We start from the raw sequence: 19076 nt of genomic DNA on the forward strand, positions 1-19076 counted from the left end.
AAACGGCGCGTAAAAAAACACCCGTAAGAAAATAAGTGTATGTCACTTCTTGAGTCATTTTTGGAGCCGTTTTTCATTGGGTCAATGGAAAAACAGCTCCATAAACAGCCGTAAAAAAACGCATCAAAAAATGCTTGATGCTTAAAAACCGGCTGAAAATCAGGGGCTGTTTTCCCTTGAAAACAGCTTTGTATTTTACAGCAGTTTTTTGTTTTGCATGTGAACATAGCCTCAGAGGCAGATTACGAGCTGATAAACTGAAGCTCTCTAATCCTTATTTCCATAGCGTCTAGTGTCTGCCCATGGACTGGCCTTTATGTTTTTTGCTCTTTAAAATGATGCGAGACACATTCATTCAAAATATTTAATTTCATATGATGTTGAGAAATTGTGTAAAATGTTTTAAATAGTTGTGTGTTTTAGTTATATCATATCTTATATTCCACTCACAACCAGAGAATGGCTGACTATACAATCTATTTCTTATAGACAACAAGTTTTATTTTGAACAAATCTTTGAACAGGAGTGGAGAATAGCACCTGATGTATATCAAGATTAGTACGGAGTAAATTGGAAAGAAATGAGTGACCAGAACATGAGGCATTTGTGTGGCACCGACATTACATATAAAATGCCACACAAGGCAAATAAAACAACGGCTGCTGCATGCTACTCACACAGAGAAACAGTTTTTTTAGTTTTTCTGTCCTATTACTTGCAGCATTCTCTGTGATAGTAACACTGGCGGCGGGTGCCGTTCCTTCTTGCGGTCCCCTGCAGCCGGGTTACTCGCCCTTGCCACCGTCACCTTGGTTGCTCTGTAATTTCGTTGTTCCGTGTCCACGGCATAATGCCTCGCCTGCCGGGAACGGACGCCAATGTACCTCCACTTCCCACCGACGTACTCTGCCTTCTCCCCACCCTCACTCTTCTTCTTCCCTCTCTACTGTAGCGGTGTTTCATAAGGCGAGCGTGTCCACACCCTCCCTTACTGACTTATTAAGGGCCAGCGCACACATACTCCAGCTTTACCCCAACGAACTCCAGATGCCCAGTACATATTTATAGCAGCCGGATGCTTGAGAAATATTGGTTCACAGCGTTAGCTTGTTCCTGCGAGAGTATTGTCACTGCGTTACTTTTGGTTTTCCATGTATCGACCCAGGTATGTCTCGGACTCTCGAACCTGTGCTGCCTGTCTCGATACTATGCTTGATTTACGACCTTGCATGACCTCCTTCTGCCCTGCCTTCGGCCTGAGCCTTAGTTGTTCTCTGGTCCGCTGGGCCAGCTGCTACTTATACCGGAACCACCGTGACCTGGTGGTCTCCCCACAGCGAAGTACAGATCCAAGTATGGGGAATAAAGGGTGAATACCGGGGAGGCCACTAAGACAACACCCTAAGGTGGCCCAAAGTCCAACCGGTTAAGTAGAACAGTGGGTCTAAACCTGCAGGATATTACAGTGATTGGCCTTTTTATGGGGGGCTCTTCTTCACTGAGCTACAGTAAGAAAAAGAACAAACAAATATAACAAGAAAATGTGTTATATTCTATATGGTATCTCCAACCTTCTCAAAAGGAAACAGTTTGGGGTACGTCTTCCAAAATAAATAAATGGTATGATTCTGCACAAAAAAAAAATTAGCCAAAATCCCTGCTCAGTCCAGTGTTTTGGATGGCATTTTTGGGGCTTTCCTCAATAGAGTTCAAAGTCCCTATTTGACCCTGCTCCTGTTGGACTGACATATCTTTGGATTACTTAGAAATGAATTAAAATGGTATTCCGATGACATGAAGGCAAATCACAAAAAATTGGTAAAGCTTCGTGAGGGTGGGGGTCTGACTGCTGGGAGGCAAATTTTTCTGCCGATCGTGATCAGGCGACATAGCCCCATTCACTGGAGGAGTGGAGCTGTGCAGTGGCTACCCTTTCCTAGCGGTTTGATCTAATGAAAACTGGTTCAGAGGTCGGATCCTCGACAATCATAATAAATGTGACTAAATACCTCTACCCTGAGTGTCAAGAGTATGTAAAACAATACAAATTATTATGACACTATGGCCGTAGGTCAGTCTTCAAATGTAAGTCAGCTACTTCTTCAGATGACAGGTTTCAAAATGTCTTGACAATGCCATCAGGCATGAACCTAAGGTAAAAAATAAAAACCAAGCTTGCCTGATTGATTCAGATTCAGCCGAAGAACTTCAACAACATCTACAAAGTATAACCCTATCAGTGAGCGACATCTTATAGAACAGAACAGCGGTCTTGAAGCTGCACCTGCGTTTTCTAATTAATTAGGGTTCTGTACAGGCGAGATCAAGCAATGGATAACACATTTATCCAATGAGAGCCGAAATGTGACGTTCTTGGAAGCACACGAAACAAAACAATCCACTTTGATAATATTTACGTAAGGTCCCATTCCACTATGAAATACAGATGTCGGCATGGAATTAATTTAAAATATTAAACTGTAAACCTTTCTAACATCACAAAACGGGAAACGAGGGCTGCGAACTGATTTAATCTCGCTTTTTTTTTTTTTGTTGCTTTGAAATAATTTACCTAAAGACTTTGCTTTAAACCAAATCCAGAATGTCACGAGGGAAAAAAAAAAAAAAGTTTGTTGTAATCATCTAATTAACATTTCCACACATCTAAATCCCCCTCCCCTATTTAATGAACGTGTGTGATATATATTTGTCTCATTGTGACAATTTGAGAACACGCTTCATTGTATCTTACTGAAGAAGAATCTTTTTTTCTTTAGAGCTTTAAGGAACTGAGACATTTAGATGTTTCTTCCCGTATATATATTCCCTTTAACGTAAGATGTCCACTCACGTTTCGTCCAGTCCATATTAAGTTAAGCTGAACAAGGTTCAGTTGTTGTAATGACTTGTGATGTGATGTTACTGTTCATGTATCAGTTGGAGTTTCTTAAATTGCCAATCATGTATCTCCCCTTCTATCGGCTGTCGGGTCAGTTATTATAATCACCCTGGATGTGGGGTGCAGTCTTTTCTCTGCGTGGCGGACACGGCAATGTTCAACTGGGCTCAGGAACAATACGGGGAGAAAGAATCGCATTATTCTAATAAGAATGTAAATGAAAGGAATGGCTGCCTGTCAAAAATGTTTTAGTTTAGGAGGGGGAAAAAGCAGAGTGTCTGCCCAGCAAGGTAATGCGGAAGATGGAGTCATCCTTGGTATAATGGCAGACAGCCAAAGACAAAATGTCTTCATTTTCTTGCCTATTGTTAGTGCTTTTTAATCATGAGATTTAACTTGTTCTCTGCCAGCTGTCACACCATGCCGTATATTTTAAGGACACTTAGAAAAACAGCCTTGTGTTATGGACGGTTTAATGAATGTGACAACAGCGAGACATAAGGAAAATAAAGAACCACAAACACATGCAATCATATTTATATCATCCCGCTCAACACCGGGTATGTTTTTGAGTACAAAAGTGCATTAAAATGTATCATATCGATATGTTACCCTGTCATTCTACTAATAATTCCAACCACATTATAGCATTGGATTTGGCAAGGTTTTTAATGGAGTCTGTCACCAGGACAGACAGATTTAGAGTAGGACATTTTACAGATATATCATGGCAGCCCAGTGCCAACTAAACACCCTCCATGATCCAGCTAAGCCAGTCAGCAATGCAGCAAGGATTCACCTGACAATCTGTTTGGGGTTTTTTTGCACTAAAGACAGCAAGTTTTTTGTAAAGTATGGTACGTGAGCCCTATTTGTGCTAATAAATGACCAAGATGGCCTATTATCAGCACTTCCAGGGAGTATGTATCGTGAACAATTGTGCCTACTAGTGTGGCATTGATAGACCACCTAAAGCATTTAATCGAATTGAACAGGTAACAGATTCTCTTTAAACACTTTTCCATGACGCACACGTACGGCACAGGCGGGAAGAAGTTACCGCACAGGGTGTTGCTCCTTTTTTGTGTTTGTTTGCTATTGCATTGCAGTCACTGCAGATTTTCACATGCCCATTTGTTTCAGATGACTGACAAACGAAGATAGATCTGAGATAAATAGATAGATATGAGATAGATAGATATGAGATAGGATATAAAAAGTCTACACACCCCTATTAAAATGCCATGTTACAAAGTCAGTACAAGATGAATCATTTAATTTAATTTTCCATTGAAAAACAAACTGAAATCTTTTAGGGTATAAAAATAAAGAACAAAACTAATGTGGTTGCATAAATCTGCACACCCTTAAACTAATACTTTGTTGAATTACCCCTTGACAATATGACAGCATTCAGTCTTTTTGGGTAGAAGTCTATCAGCATGGCACATCTTGACTTGGCAATTGTTGCCCACTCTTCCTTGAAAAAGCTCAAAATCTGTTAGATCTCCTGTGTACAGCCCTCTTCAGGTCACCCCACAGATTTTCAATGGGATTCATGTCTGGGCTCCGGCTGGTCCATTCCAAAACTTTGCTCTTCTTCTGGTGAAGCCATTCTTTTGTTGCTTTGGGTCGTTGTCAAGCTGAAAGGTGAAATCCCTCTTCATCTTCATAGCAGAGGCTGCAGGTTTTTTTTGTGCCTGTAATGGCAGGAAGGAGGTGAAGGGAAAGTGAGCCCTAATCTACCCACCGCCCTGTCCCTGCCTACTTGCAACGACCCGCCCTAGGCGATGAGGTACAACTGGGCGGCGGTCCCTACGCTGGCTAAGTGCACTGGAAGACAAACGGGGAACACGCAAGGGAAGGGGCAGTAGCCACGGAACGCCACGAGGAAACGGGGCGGCGAACGAACAGTCAGGACCAGGACGAAGTGAGTACACCCGAGCGGGCACGGAGACAGAAGCAAGCCAGGGCAAGCAAAGCAGGTCAAGCAGAACTGCAGCAAGGCAGAAGCACGGCAGAAGCAGGCTGGAGCAAGCAGCAGTGGGGCCAGGAATCCAAAAGAATTACAAGCACTGAGGGAGAGCACAGGGCAGGTAATAAAGGGCAGGGGGCGGAGCTAACTCCGAGAGACCAGGCCGCGATAGGCTCTCCCACTCCTGAGCCTGCCACCCTGGTTGGTGGGAGATGGTGTCAGTCGAACAGGTCTGGCCTCAGGTGTGGATTGATTAATCCCAGGAGTATAGCTAGATGAAGTACCTGGCAGATCCCTAACAGTACTCCCCCTTTTATGAGGGGCCACCGGACCCTTACTAAGGGGAATGGGCAAGGAACGTAGTAGGCCCGCAGGTCGGGACCTAGGGGTTTTGGACCTAGCACAAACCTCACAAGCGGCGACGTAAGCCCTAACATCTTTAGGCAACCCAGGCCACCAATAGTTTCTGGTAATGAGGTGTTTGGTGCCCAAGATGCCAGGATGACCAGATAGAGCGGAGTCATGGTTTTCCCTGAGTACCCTCAGCCGGTATTGCAGGGGAACAAACAGTTTGTCCCCAGGGACGTTCCCGGGAGCTGCACCCTGATCAGCCGCGATATCAGAAGCTAAATCAGAATCCGTGGCAGAGACGATTATACCAGGGGGTAAAATACAAGCGGGATCCTTCTCGGAAGGAGGATTGGCCATGAAACTACGTGACAGAGCGTCAGCCTTAATATTCTTAGACCCAGCCCTATAGGTAACCAAGAAATTAAATCTGGTAAAGAATAGTGCCCACCGAGCTTGTCTAGGATTAAGCCTCCGGGCCGATTCTAGGAAAACCAGATTCTTGTGATCCGTAAGGACCGTTACCTGGTGTCTGGCCCCCTCCAGGAAGTGCCGCCACTCCTCAAACGCCCATTTAATGGCTAGAAGTTCGCGGTTGCCAATATCATAGTTACTCTCCGTGGGCGAAAACTTCCTAGAGAAGTAAGCACAGGGGCGGAGATGGGTGAGGGAGCTGGTACCCTGGGACAAGACGGCCCCCACTCCCACCTCGGAAGCGTCAACCTCCACAATAAATGGCTCCTCTTGGTTGGGCTGAATCAGCACGGGGGCCGAGATAAAGCACTTCTTGAGAGTCTCAAAGGCCTGGACGGCCTCAGGGGGCCAATGGAGGACATCGGCACCCTTGCGGGTGAGGTCCGTAAGAGGCTTAGCGACGACCGAGAAGTTGGCAATAAATCTCCTGTAATAGTTGGCGAACCCTAAAAAACACTGTAACGCCTTAAGGGAGGCAGGTTGGACCCATTCCGCCACAGCTTGAACCTTGGCAGGGTCCATGCGGAATTCATGAGGAGTGAGGATTTGCCCTAAAAATGGTATCTCCTGTACCCCAAAGACACATTTTTCAGTCTTAGCAAACAGATTATTCTCCCGAAGGACCTGGAGCACCTTCCTGACATGCTCCACGTGGGAGGACCAGTCCTTGGAAAACACCAGTATGTCATCAAGGTACACAACAAGAAATATCCCCAGGTAATCTCTCAGGATTTCATTAATAAAATTCTGGAAGACAGCAGGGGCATTACACAACCCAAAGGGCATGACCAGGTATTCGAAATGACCCTCGGGTGTGTTGAACGCAGTTTTCCACTCATCCCCCTCTTTGATGCGGATAAGGTTATATGCCCCCCGTAGATCGAACTCAGAAAACCACTGGGCTCCCTGAACCTGATTAAAAAGATCCGGAATCAAAGGAAGTGGGTACTGGTTCCTTACGGTGACCTTATTCAGGTTACGATAATCAATGCACGGCCTAAGACCACCATCCTTCTTCCCCACGAAGAAGAAGCCAGCACCTACAGGAGAAGTCGAGGGGCGAATGAAACCCTTGGCCAGGCATTCTTGGATATACACCCTCATAGCTTCACGTTCAGGACATGAAAGATTAAATATCCTACCCTTAGGAAGCTTGGCACCAGGCACCAAATCGATGGCGCAATCGTAATCTCTATGGGGGGGCAACACCTCAGAGGCCTCCTTGGAAAACACATCGGCGAAGTCCTGAACAAACTCAGGAAGCGTGTTTACCTCCTCCCGGGGAGAAATAGAGTTAACAGAAAGACATGACATCAGACATTCATTACCCCATTTGGTGAGATCCCCAGTATTCCAATCAAACGTGGGATTATGCAACTGCAACCAGGGAAGACCTAATACCAGATCAGACGATAATCCCTGCATCACCAGTACAGAGCACTGCTCCAAATGCATGGAGCCAACCAGGAGTTCAAAAACAGGGGTATGCTGAGTAAAGTAACCATTAGCAAGGGGGGGTTGAGTCGATTCCTACTACAGGGATAGGATAGAAGAGGCTGGACGCAGCTGCAGGCTTAAGGGAAGCCGACATGACCGTCCTGGTAGGGAAAGGGTTAATGTTACGAGGTGAGGGAAAGTTGAAGGAGCTGAAGGAGGGACGGGGAGGAGTTAAGGGGGGCGGGGGGGCCGTTACTGCGCTTCCCGCTGTTTCTCGGCATTGAGCCGGAAGCAGCGGGAGGAGTAACACACAGTAAGCAAAGCTCCCCGTTGCCCGGTTTTTTAGTGATGGCAGAGGCCCTGATTTTAGAGCGGCTGCGCGCCGCTGTGCACCACGGTCCCGGATGGCTGGAGGAGACCGTGGCTGCATTAACGCGGATCCCGGACGCCGTTTCGCCACGTCGGGCACGGCGTTCGGGGTCTGTTGCAAGGGACAGGCTCCCCTCCCCCGGCCCCCCTACGAGCATGGCTATGGCGGCGGGGGGGGGGAGTCGGCAACAACCGCTCCTGCGCTGGGCAGGCAGAGAGCGGTGGCAGGGGTGACGGCGATGCAGGCTGTGTCGACCCGTCCCTCTCGGCGGTCCCGACCTCCAGAGCGCCTTAGTCCGGAGGTAGTCCCGCGGACACGGCGTCGCAGAGGGAGCCCGATCCCGGACGCTGCAGGCCAGGCAGCTGGGAGGACCGCCCCTTCCCAGGCCCTGCGTCCTGGCAGGAATCCCAGGCCGCGACGGGGTCCGGCGGTAAGCAGGGAGTCGCAGGCTGGGCTCCCTGTCACCCCTCCCCCATCAGATGGAAGATGTCGAGAGCAAGGTACGGCCGCCCCGCATGGTGATGTTCCGGCCAGGGGGCAGGCTTCGTCAGGATCGTCTAGACGGACGACTAGATCTGCAGCGACGTCGAGGCAACAGGTCCGGTCGGAAGTCTGGGTCCCGGCGGTCGGGCGGCAGGTTGCCGGCCCATCGGTCAGCGCGTCCTCATCCCCTTTTCGAAGATGTCGTTGGGAGGGACAGTCGTCGGCGAGAGAAGAACTGGAGGAAGGTGAACTGGACGTCTATCGTCGAGGTCAGGATGGTCCGGCTGACGGGAACACAGCGCCTGTGCAGCCCGGTGAGTGTATAACTCCATTATTGTCTTATCCAGCGATTTTTATGTCGGGTGTCGGCGGGGGGGCTGCTAGCATAGCATCGGGGGCCGGTAGTGGCGCGGGCGGACGCGACGGAGCGGGTATGGCAGAGTTAGTGGGTTGCTTACGGGAGCTGGTGGGGCGCCTGGATAGGGCCGCGGCGCCGGTAGTAACGGAAGTGTCCCCTGCGGTAGTTTGGGAAGGCCCCAGGGACGTGGGATCGTTGCAGGCGCGTCCTGTGGTGGCGGTTAGAGAGGCGGTCGCGGTGTCGGTGCAGACTGAGGCACAGAAGGACGGCGATCGAGTGCGCATGGACGATCGTGCTCGGGGGGAGGTGTATGTTTGTTTTGAGGGTCCGTTGGGGGCGCATTTAAAGCAGGAGGTGCGTGATCGGATCTGGAAAGATGAATATGTTGAAATTTTTTCTCTCTTGCCGCTGGCTAAATTCAATTTGGATAAGAGCAAGCGGGATGAGAGTAAAAAGGACGAGGAGGAACGGCGGCGGTATAGGCTTATCCCGCAGACGTTCGTTAATTGGTCGCAGGCGTTCGCCATATTGGCTAGTGTGATAGGGGAAAAGGCGCCGGAAAATTGTTCGGCGTTATTTTGTTATTTTGATGCTATTGGGGAGGCTCATAGGGCGTATGGGGGTCAGGCGTGGCTGCGATATGATGAGCAATTCCGTCAGCGGAAGGCGGTTCGGCCGGCGATTCGGTGGGACCAGAAGGATATTGCTCTCTGGTTACGGGTTACGGCTCCGGTTAGGCAGCCCTTTCCCGGGAGCGGTGGCCAGGGAGGCCAGTCTAGTCAGAGTGGACCAAGCGGCGGGGGAAAGGCGGGGTTTTGCTGGCAATTCAATGAAGGCCAGTGCAAGTTTGGGGCCACGTGCAAGTTCAAGCACGTGTGCTCCGAGTGTAATGGTGCATCACACGGGGCGGCAAAATGTCTGCGAAAAAAGAGGTCTGGGAACCAGCAGGGGGCTGGTCAAGGGGGTGTCGCCGGTGAGGGTGGAAAGGATGGCCCCTTATCTAAATGAGTATCCGGATAGGGCGGCAGCTAAGTTGCTTTATGAAGGGTTTAGTGTTGGTTTTGTTATTCCTCCGCCTCCTTATGAGGTTCCGGTTACGCAGAGAAATTTAAAATCGGCTTACTTGCATGCGGAAGTCGTGTCGGAAAAGTTGTTAAAAGAAGTTTCGTTGGGGCGCATGTCGGGGCCATTTGTGGAGTCGCCGGTGAAAGATTTAGTTGTGTCCCCTTTGGGTATTGTCCCTAAACGCGAGCCCGGAAAGTTTCGTTTGATTCAACATTTATCGTATCCCAAAGGTTCGTCGGTAAATGACGGGATTGATCACGAGTTGTGTTCCGTAGTTTATACCTCATTCGATAAGGCGGTGGGGTTAGTGCGGGCTGCGGGTCTGGGGGCGCTGCTAGCAAAAACCGACATCGAGGCGGCGTTCAGGTTGTTGCCGGTGCATCCAGAAAGCCAACGGCTGTTGGGTTGTTTTTGGAATGGGGCCTTTTACGTGGATCGGTGCCTTCCGATGGGGTGTTCTCTTTCTTGTGCATACTTCGAGGCGTTTAGTAGCTTCGTGGAGTGGGTAACGAGGGGAGTATCCGGGGTCGATTCGTTGATCCATTACTTAGATGATTTTTTGTGCGTTGGCCCGGGGGGTTCGCCGGTTTGCGGTAACTTGCTTCATGCCCTGCAGAAGGTGGCGAGGGATTTTGGGATCCCTTTGGCGCCGGAAAAAACGGAGGGCCCGGTAGCGACGATTTGTTTCTTGGGAATCGAAATTGACTCGGTGGCAATGGAGTGTCGGCTCCCGGCGGATAAGTTGGGTGCTTTGAGGCTGGAGGTGCGACGGGCTTGTAGAAGGAAGAAAATGTCGCTGAGGGAGCTTCAGTCGCTGCTGGGGAAGTTGAATTTCGCCTGCCGGATTATGCCGATGGGGAGGGTGTTTGGTAGAAGGTTGGCGGCGGCAACGGCGGGAGTGCGGGCGCCGCATCATTTTGTGAGGCTCAAGGAGGAGCACCGAGCTGATCTTCAGGTTTGGGATGACTTCTTGGGCCAGTACAATGGTCGCTCGCTATGGATGGCCCCAGCGCAGGATACGAGTGATCTGAATATTTTCACGGATGCGGCTGGGGCGGGTGGCTTTGGAGCTTACGGGGGAGGTCCGTGGTGCGCAGGTCAATGGCCGGCTAGCTGGGTGTCCAGTGGATTGACGCGGAATCTGGCCCTGCTCGAGCTGTTTCCCATCGTGGTGGCGGCTACCATTTGGGGGGACAGGCTCAGGGATAAGAAGGTCCGTTTTTACTGCGACAACATGGGGGTGGTGCTTGCCATTAATAACATCACGGCGTCCTCTCCTCCGGTAGTTCAATTGTTGCGACATTTAGTGTTGGTGTGTTTGTCGTTGAACGCGTGGGTGGTGGCGGTGCATGTCCCGGGTGTACGGAATTGTGTTGCTGATGCTCTTTCTCGCTCGCAGTGGGACCGGTTTCGGCAATTGGCCCCGGGAGCGGAACGTCTCGGTTTGGCTTGTCCGGATCATCTATGGGATCTGGTATCGGTCCCGTAGAGCAGCTGTTACAAAGGTCTTTGGCGCGCACGACGTGGAGGGCTTATGCTGCTTGTTGGAGGCAGTGGGAGGAGTGGGTAAGAGAGTTGGGTGATGTCAATACGGATAGAGACAGGTTGGTGGCACTTTTGTATTGGTTAGGGGATGCCTGGGAGGGGGGGTTTTCAGTAGCGAAGGTGAACCGGTTTATATCCGCGGTGGCGTTTGGGCTTAAGTTGCGGGGCTTGCGGGATGTATCGAAGGAATTTCTGGTATCGCAGGCTTTGAAGGGGTTGCGCAGAGGTAGGGTGGAGGCGGATAGTAGAAGGCCGGTGTCGTTTGCTTTGCTGGGCTTGTTGGGCGGTTCATTGGCATCGGTATGTCGTTCTTCAGATGAAATGGATTTGTTTCGGTTGGCTTTCTCGTTGGCGTTCTTCGGAGCATTTAGAATAGGTGAGTTGGTGTCGCCAAGTACTAAACAGGCAGGGGGGCTGAGATCTGGGGAGGTGAGCCTTTTTGCAGATCGGTTGGAGGTATGGTTGCGTAGATCAAAAACTGACCAATTAGGGAAGGGAAAACTGATAGTTTTGTTCGCTCTCCCGGGGTCGGTCATGTGCCCAGTAGAGTGCATGCGGGGTTTTACAAAAAACAGGGGGTCTCCAGATTTGCCTTTGTTACGTCATGTGGACGGGTCGTTCTTGTCCAGGTTTCAGTTTGGAGCTGTTTTTAAAAAATGTTTGACGGCGGTTGGGGTTGCGGCAGGCTCATATTCATCTCATTCCTTCCGGATTGGCGCAGCAACGGAAGCAGGGCGCTGGGGGTTGGATGATGAGGGGGTGAGGCGTATTGGTCGTTGGGAGTCTAAAAGGTTTAAGTCCTATGTCCGCCCCCATATGTTGTAATTTTGTTGTTTATGCTTGCAAATGTTATATGGTGGTGCCTAACTGTGTTTTCCGTTTCAGATTCGCCTCCTTGTCTGGTGTGGTTGATGGGTCATTCGTACGTGCACTGGGGGGCTTTGAGGGCGGACGTCCGCCCGGATGGTCGCCAGTTGCGCATTCCGCGACAGGATGCGGTTGTGCATTGGCTGGGGTTTAGAGGTATGTCGTGGAACAGGGTGTTGGCGGAATTCCAGACATATGTGCGGCTTGATAGGGTTCCGGAGGTTTTAGTGTTGCACGTGGGTGGGAATGACTTAGGAGTCCGCCCTTTTCGTGAGTTGGTGCGGGATATCAAACATGATTTGTTGTGTTTGTGGGTATCTTATCCCAAGTTGGTGGTAGTGTGGTCGGACATAGTCCCAAGGAAGCATTGGCGGTTAGCTAGATCGGTGGAGAGAGTCAATAAGGCTCGGATAAAAGTTAACCGGGCGGTGTCCCGTTTTGTGGCGAAGAACGGGGGCATTTGCGTGAGGCATAGGGATTTGGAGTCAGGATTGGGGAATTTCTGGAGGAGTGACGGGGTTCATCTGACCGAGGTTGGCATTGATATTTGGAGCTTGGCTATAGCAGAAGGCATAGAAAGGGCGGTGGTGGTGTGGAGGAACTCACAGGCTTAAGGTGGTCAAGGCCTGTTTCGCGGTGGCGGGGGGAGTTCTTGAGGCCAGTCAGTACAAAATGGTGGGGGGGTCGCATCGGGGGTATGCGTCCCCCAAAAAAGGTACATGGTTGAAGACTTCATCGGGTGTTATCCCTTTGAAGTGGTCTTCTGGTAGAAGGTATGTCACTTGAAGGCTTCATCGGGTGTTATCCCTTTGAAGTGGACTTCTAGTGGTCGGTATATCACTTGAGGGCTTCATCGGGTGTTATCCCCTTGAAGTGGACTTCTAGTGGTTGGAGCCATCTGCAGAGGTGAACGGTGCTTCCGAGCTGGTTTACGGCTGGAGGTAATTAGTGGTTTGCAGATGGCTAATTCGGTGTGTTCTTGAAAGGAACATCTGAAGGGGCTTCAAGGACTTCCTCTGCTCGGGTTAATGTTAACGTTTAATTGTTATTTATGATTCTGACCCATGTTGGGTCATGTGAATTATTAGGAGGAATTCTCTGGTGGATTCCTAACTAGTTATCCGAATGTTTCGGATTTAAATTGTTTTTATAAAACTGTGAAATTAATAAACGGCTGCTGTGGCCATTTCACATCCAACCTCGGTGTCATGTGTCGTTACTAAATGGGGGTGGGGGATAGTATGGTTTAAGGTTAACACACGACTCTACCTAGGCAGGTCAAGAAGAGGCTGGACGCAGCTGCAGGCTTAAGGGAAGCCGACATGACCGTCCTGGTAGGGAAAGGGTTAATGTTACGAGGTGAGGGAAAGTTGAAGGAGCTGAAGGAGGGACGGGGAGGAGTTAAGGGGGGCGGGGGGGGCCGTTACTGCGCTTCCCGCTGTTTCTCGGCATTGAGCCGGAAGCAGCGGGAGGAGTAACACACAGTAAGCAAAGCTCCCACCCTCCCACCCTTGTTTTGTTACTCCTTAGGTCTTATGTACGTCTGTCTATGAGCGTTGTGTTTTATTTTGTGTGCTTATTTAACATGTTTTTCTTTTTTCCGGAGTAGGTTCTGTTGTCATGGCAGCTGGCGGGGGGAGTCCTTGAGGCCAGTCAGTACAAAATGGTGGGGGGGGTCGCATCGGGGGTATGCGTCCCCCAAAAAAGGTACATGGTTGAAGACTTCATCGGGTGTTATCCCTTTGAAGTGGTCTTCTGGTAGAAGGTATGTCACTTGAAGGCTTCATCGGGTGTTATCCCTTTGAAGTGGACTTCTAGTGGTCGGTATATCACTTGAGGGCTTCATCGGGTGTTATCCCCTTGAAGTGGACTTCTAGTGGTTGGAGCCATCTGCAGAGGTGAACGGTGCTTCCGAGCTGGTTTACGGCTGGAGGTAATTAGTGGTTTGCAGATGGCTAATTCGGTGTGTTCTTGAAAGGAACATCTGAAGGGGCTTCAAGGACTTCCTCTGCTCGGGTTAATGTTAACGTTTAATTGTTATTTATGATTCTGACCCATGTTGGGTCATGTGAATTATTAGGAGGAATTCTCTGGTGGATTCCTAACTAGTTATCCGAATGTTTCGGATTTAAATTGTTTTTATAAAACTGTGAAATTAATAAACGGCTGCTGTGGCCATTTCACATCCAACCTCGGTGTCATGTGTCGTTACTAAATGGGGGTGGGGGATAGTATGGTTTAAGGTTAACACACGACTCTACCTAGGCAGGTCAAAGGTAAATCAATAAAAGGCATCTTTAGAGACATAGCAAATTCCACAGACATGATATTAGCAGATGAGCCAGAATCCACGAAAGCACTGCCCGTGGCAGACCGGCCAGCAAACGAGACCTGAAAGGGAAGCAAAATTTTATTGCGTTTCACATTAACGGGAAATACCTGTGCGCCCAAGTGACCTCCCCGATGATCACTTAGGCGCGGAAGTTTTCCGGCTTCTTATTCTTGCGCCTGGGACAGGTGTTCAGTAGATGCTTGTCGTCCCCACAGTAGAAGCAGAGACCATTCATTCTGCGAAACTCCCTACGTTGTCGAGGGGACATGGAGGCCCCGAGTTGCATAGGTACCTCCGAGTCCTCCGTGGAGGGGCGAGGAGACGGGACCTCGGGGGGAATCGCAGAAAAGTCAGAGGGGAGCACACTGAAGCGTTCTAGCTGACGTTCCCTGAGACGTCGGTCAAGTCGTACTGCTAGGGCCATAACCTGGTCAAGGGAGTCAGGCGAGGGGTAGCTAACCAGCAGATCCTTCAGGGCGTCAGATAATCCTAACCTAAACTGGCACCTTAGGGCCGGATCGTTCCACTGAGAAGCTACGCACCACTTCCTAAAATCAGAACAGTATTCCTCAACCGGTCTCCTACCCTGACGTAAGGTCACCAGCTGACTCTCGGCTAAAGCAGTCCTGTCAGTCTCGTCGTAAATGAGTCCGAGGGCAGAGAAAAAACGATCAACAGAGGAAAGTTCAGGGGCGTCAGGAGCCAAGGAGAAGGCCCACTCTTGGGGCCCTTCCTGGAGTCGGGATATGATGATACCCACCCGCTGGTTCTCGGAACCTGAGGAGTGGGGCTTTAGGCGGAAATACAGTCTGCAACTCTCCCGGAAGGAGAGAAACGTCTTACGGTCCCCTGAAAACCGGTCAGGTAACTTGAGGTCGGGTTCTAGAGGTGAGGTGAGGGGTACTACTAAAGCAGCGTCACCCTGATTGACCCTTTGGGCCAGGGCCTGGACCTGTAGGGAGAGGCCCTGCATCTGCTGGGTCAGGGTCTCAAGGGGGTCCATGATAGCGTCAGCGTAAAAGAAAGGGTAGACTGGGTAAGGGCTTGTAATTATGTAATGGCAGGAAGGAGGTGAAGGGAAAGTGAGCCCTAATCTACCCACCGCCCTGTCCCTGCCTACTTGCAACGACCCGCCCTAGGCGACGAGGTACAACTGGGCGGCGGTCCCTACGCTGGCTAAGTGCACTGGAAGACAAACGGGGAACACGCAAGGGAAGGGGCAGTAGCCACGGAACGCCACGAGGAAACGGGGCGGCGAACGAACAGTCAGGACCAGGACGAAGTGAGTACACCCGAGCGGGCACGGAGACAGAAGCAAGCCAGGGCAAGCAAAGCAGGTCAAGCAGAACTGCAGCAAGGCAGAAGCACGGCAGAAGCAGGCTGGAGCAAGCAGCAGTGGGGCCAGGAATCCAAAAGAATTACAAGCACTGAGGGAGAGCACAGGGCAGGTAATAAAGGGCAGGGGGCGGAGCTAACTCCGAGAGACCAGGCCGCGATAGGCTCTCCCACTCCTGAGCCTGCCACCCTGGTTGGTGGGAGATGGTGTCAGTCGAACAGGTCTGGCCTCAGGTGTGGATTGATTAATCCCAGGAGTATAGCTAGATGAAGTACCTGGCAGATCCCTAACAGTGCCAATATTGACTGATATTTGGAACTGTTCAAAATTCCCTCCACCTTGACTAAAGCCCCAGTTCCAGAAAAACAGCCCAAAAGCAAAATGCTGCCTCCATCATGCTCCATAATGCTACCTCCACCATGCTCCATAAAGCTGCCCCCACCATGCTCCATAATGCTGCCCCCACCATGCTCCATAATGCTGCCTCCACCATGCTTCACTGTGGGTATGGTGTGCTTTTGGTGATGTGTAGTGTTGGCTTTGCGGCAAACAAACCTTTTGGAATTATGGCCAAAAAGTTCAACCTTGGTCTCATCAGATCATAACACATTTTCCCACATGCTTTTGGCAGACTTGATGTAGGTCTTTGCAAAACATACCCGGGCTTGCATGTTTTTCTTTGTTAGAAAAGGCTTCAGTCTCGCCACGCCACCCCACAACCCAGACATATGAAGAATACGGGAGATTGTTGTCACATGCACTACACAACCAGTACCTGCCAGAAAGTCCTGCAGCTCCCTTAATGTTGCTGTAGGCCTCTTGGTAGCCTCCCGGACCAATTTTTGTCTTGTCTTTTCATCAAGTTTTGAGGGACGTCCAGTTCTTGGTAATGTCACTGTTGTGCCAAATGTAATCCACTTCTTGATGACCGTCTTCACTGTGTTCCATGGTATATCTAATGCTTCTGAAATTCTTTGGTACCCTTCTCCTGACTGATGCCTTTCAACAATCAGATCCCTTTGATGTGTTGTAAGCTCTTTACGGACCATGGCTTTTGCTGTCACATGCAACAAAGAAAATGTCAGGAAAATCCTAATAGAACAGCTGAACTTTATATGGGGTTACTCAGAATCACTTTAAATAATGGCAGCTGTGTACTGACTACTATTTAACATGAGTTTGAATGTAATTGGCTAATTCTGAACCCAACCACTTCCTCAATTATAAGAGCGTGTTCACACTTATGCAACCACATTATTGTAGTTTTTTATTTTTCCCCCCTAAATTATTTCAGTTTGTTTTTCAATGGAATTGTACAGATTATAGGTGGAAAACGTTCTGAAATGATTCATCTTGTACTGATTTTGTAACACGACAAAAAACGGTGTTTTAACAGGGGTGTGTAGACTTTTTATATCCACTGTAGATAGATAGATAGCCATTTCTTCTATTTGTCTGTCTTAAATATAGTACAAGAGATCTCATCTATGGGGGAGGATGTGAAATACAATTTTATGCAGGAAAGATTCTTTATGTTAAGACAGATGATTTCAATACAATTGCATTTTGATCATAAAAAGAACCATTTTCCATTCCTGTCATCTTGTAAAACATTCACCTTTGACTTCATCCTTTGAGGGGAAATCGGATATGTTTTATGACTCTCATATGAGTCCAATATGTGGTAAATTGTAAATCAAAATAAGATCTGGAGTGAGCGCTTGTCCACAGCAGGAAGTGAGCGTGGAGCTGGCCGCAGAGTACGATCTATGTAGAATGACTGGGTATATAGGCTATGGGACCTTCCTCTCTGGACTTTACAACATGAGGACAAAGCTTTAATAGAATTATGTGAACATTATGAGAGGTCTGTGTGGACTGATGGCCTTATTAACTCAATTGCTTCACTGACACATTTCTATGAAACTTTTTACATAAGCCTCATTATTGGGATATTTTCTCCTGTACTATAAAGACAAATATATGGAAGCCATTTAAATATATGGACCTGATTTTCATAGAATTTTTTTGCAACAAATCTCCCGCATGTGAACTTACCCTTGATATAAAATAACCAAATATAATTTATTACTTATTTTTAGTCAGTGGCACAATTATCTACTTCATCTCTTTCTGTGGGTAGTCATGAGTGGATATCGCAATGACACCTCTCCATGTCTCCTCTAAGTATTAATGGGGGCATGAAGATCTTAGCAGTGCTTAGAAAAATGTTGTCTAGTTTAGAAAAATATTTTCATACACCCGATTAGGGAACACTGAGTTAATAGGGGGGGTGGGGTCCTCTGTTCAGGATCCTCATCTCTTGGTCAGAGTGGAGAGCAGTTAGGCCCTGTTCACACGGCAGAATTTTTGCATTGGATCTCGCCGCAGATTCCCCCACAAAAATCCACCTGCTATTCATTTCAATGAAAGTTGGACACTTCTTTATCCCGCTAGCTGATTTTTTTCAGCTAGCGGGAAAATTAAGGGTCCCACCCGGACCACCCATTGAATTCCATGGGAGGAGGAATCTTCCTGCTGACGGCAGGAATAATTATGTGATGAATTTTGTGGCGGGACCCAAGCAAAATCCGCCGTGTAAATTACCCCTTACATTTAGTATTCAGTTTAATAGTGTTCCTGCGCTGTATGCTAATGAGCATAAAAGAGTCATAACTTAGTTCGAAAAGTCATGTATCTTTATTCCTCAAGCCTTTCCGAGATAACTCCGCCTCCTTACTAGTGATTGACAGCTCTTTGCCTCCCGCCACACAGAATCCCATGTTTACGCCTGTTCTGGTGCGTGCGCACAACGGGACACCATAGCGGCGCATGCGCAGTAACTAGATTTGAGGCCTGGACAAAGCAGGGAAGGGTGTTGGACTGTACATGACAGGGGCATTCACGCTATCTTAGACGAGATTTCGGCATTCAGGGCGGGCCAGTTTTTGGTGGTGGACGGGCGTCAGAAGAGGAACGAACAAGAGTGACAAATTATTATTAAATATTAGCAAAATATCTGCAGCTTGTTATTTACAGTCGGAGGAGGAGTTTAGGAGAGGGGATAACGGTAATGAACTTTGGACAGCGGCGGCCAGCCAGGGGTGAGTGGAGTTCAATAGGTGAAATGCTGGTGACAGGTCATCAAACATGGCAGGTTTTAATAAATAAAGCACAGATGTTAGCACTCTATGGAAGTGTTTTTACTGCAACAAGTACCAGTGTACCAGTGTAGCCATTTTGGATCTTGACAGATGAAGTTACACCAAGGTTCAGCATTTATTTCTATGCACCTATACTCCTGTCTTCTAACCCCGTCTATTGCATAATGTCTATAGAGTGTAAAGGCCTCTTTATCAGACATCAACACCTTCTGTCTATTTCTGCTTGAATTGCAGGCTTAATTAGAGATTACAATCTACATTAATGAGTTGAAATGTTCATTACTGAGATGACAACCCCATTTTCACCATTGCTATGGATCACTTAAACAGAGCCCACATTTCACAGCCTGTGTCTGAAATGTTTACAGATATGTCCACCTTGACTGATAAGTGCGCAATACAATCATCACAAGCTTAAAAAT

General features: G+C 48.7%; 1 long non-coding RNA gene across 3 annotated transcripts in view; it reads right to left on the reverse strand.

The window, feature by feature from the left end:
* LOC142661119 (uncharacterized) overlaps positions 1 to 19076 on the reverse strand; it is a 336310-nt gene that overhangs the window by 173311 nt on the left and 143923 nt on the right. The window contains exon 1 of one of the 3 annotated variants that reach the window (XR_012850639.1): positions 16266 to 16539. The exons of the other annotated variants lie outside the window; for them this stretch is intronic. This is a non-coding gene — a long non-coding RNA (uncharacterized LOC142661119). Of the gene's footprint in view, positions 1 to 16265; positions 16540 to 19076 lie in introns of those variants that run through there. 3 annotated transcript variants of the gene reach the window in all.

This window comes from Rhinoderma darwinii, chromosome 9, assembly GCF_050947455.1.
Source record: "Rhinoderma darwinii isolate aRhiDar2 chromosome 9, aRhiDar2.hap1, whole genome shotgun sequence".
Lineage (NCBI taxonomy): Eukaryota > Metazoa > Chordata > Amphibia > Anura > Rhinodermatidae > Rhinoderma > Rhinoderma darwinii.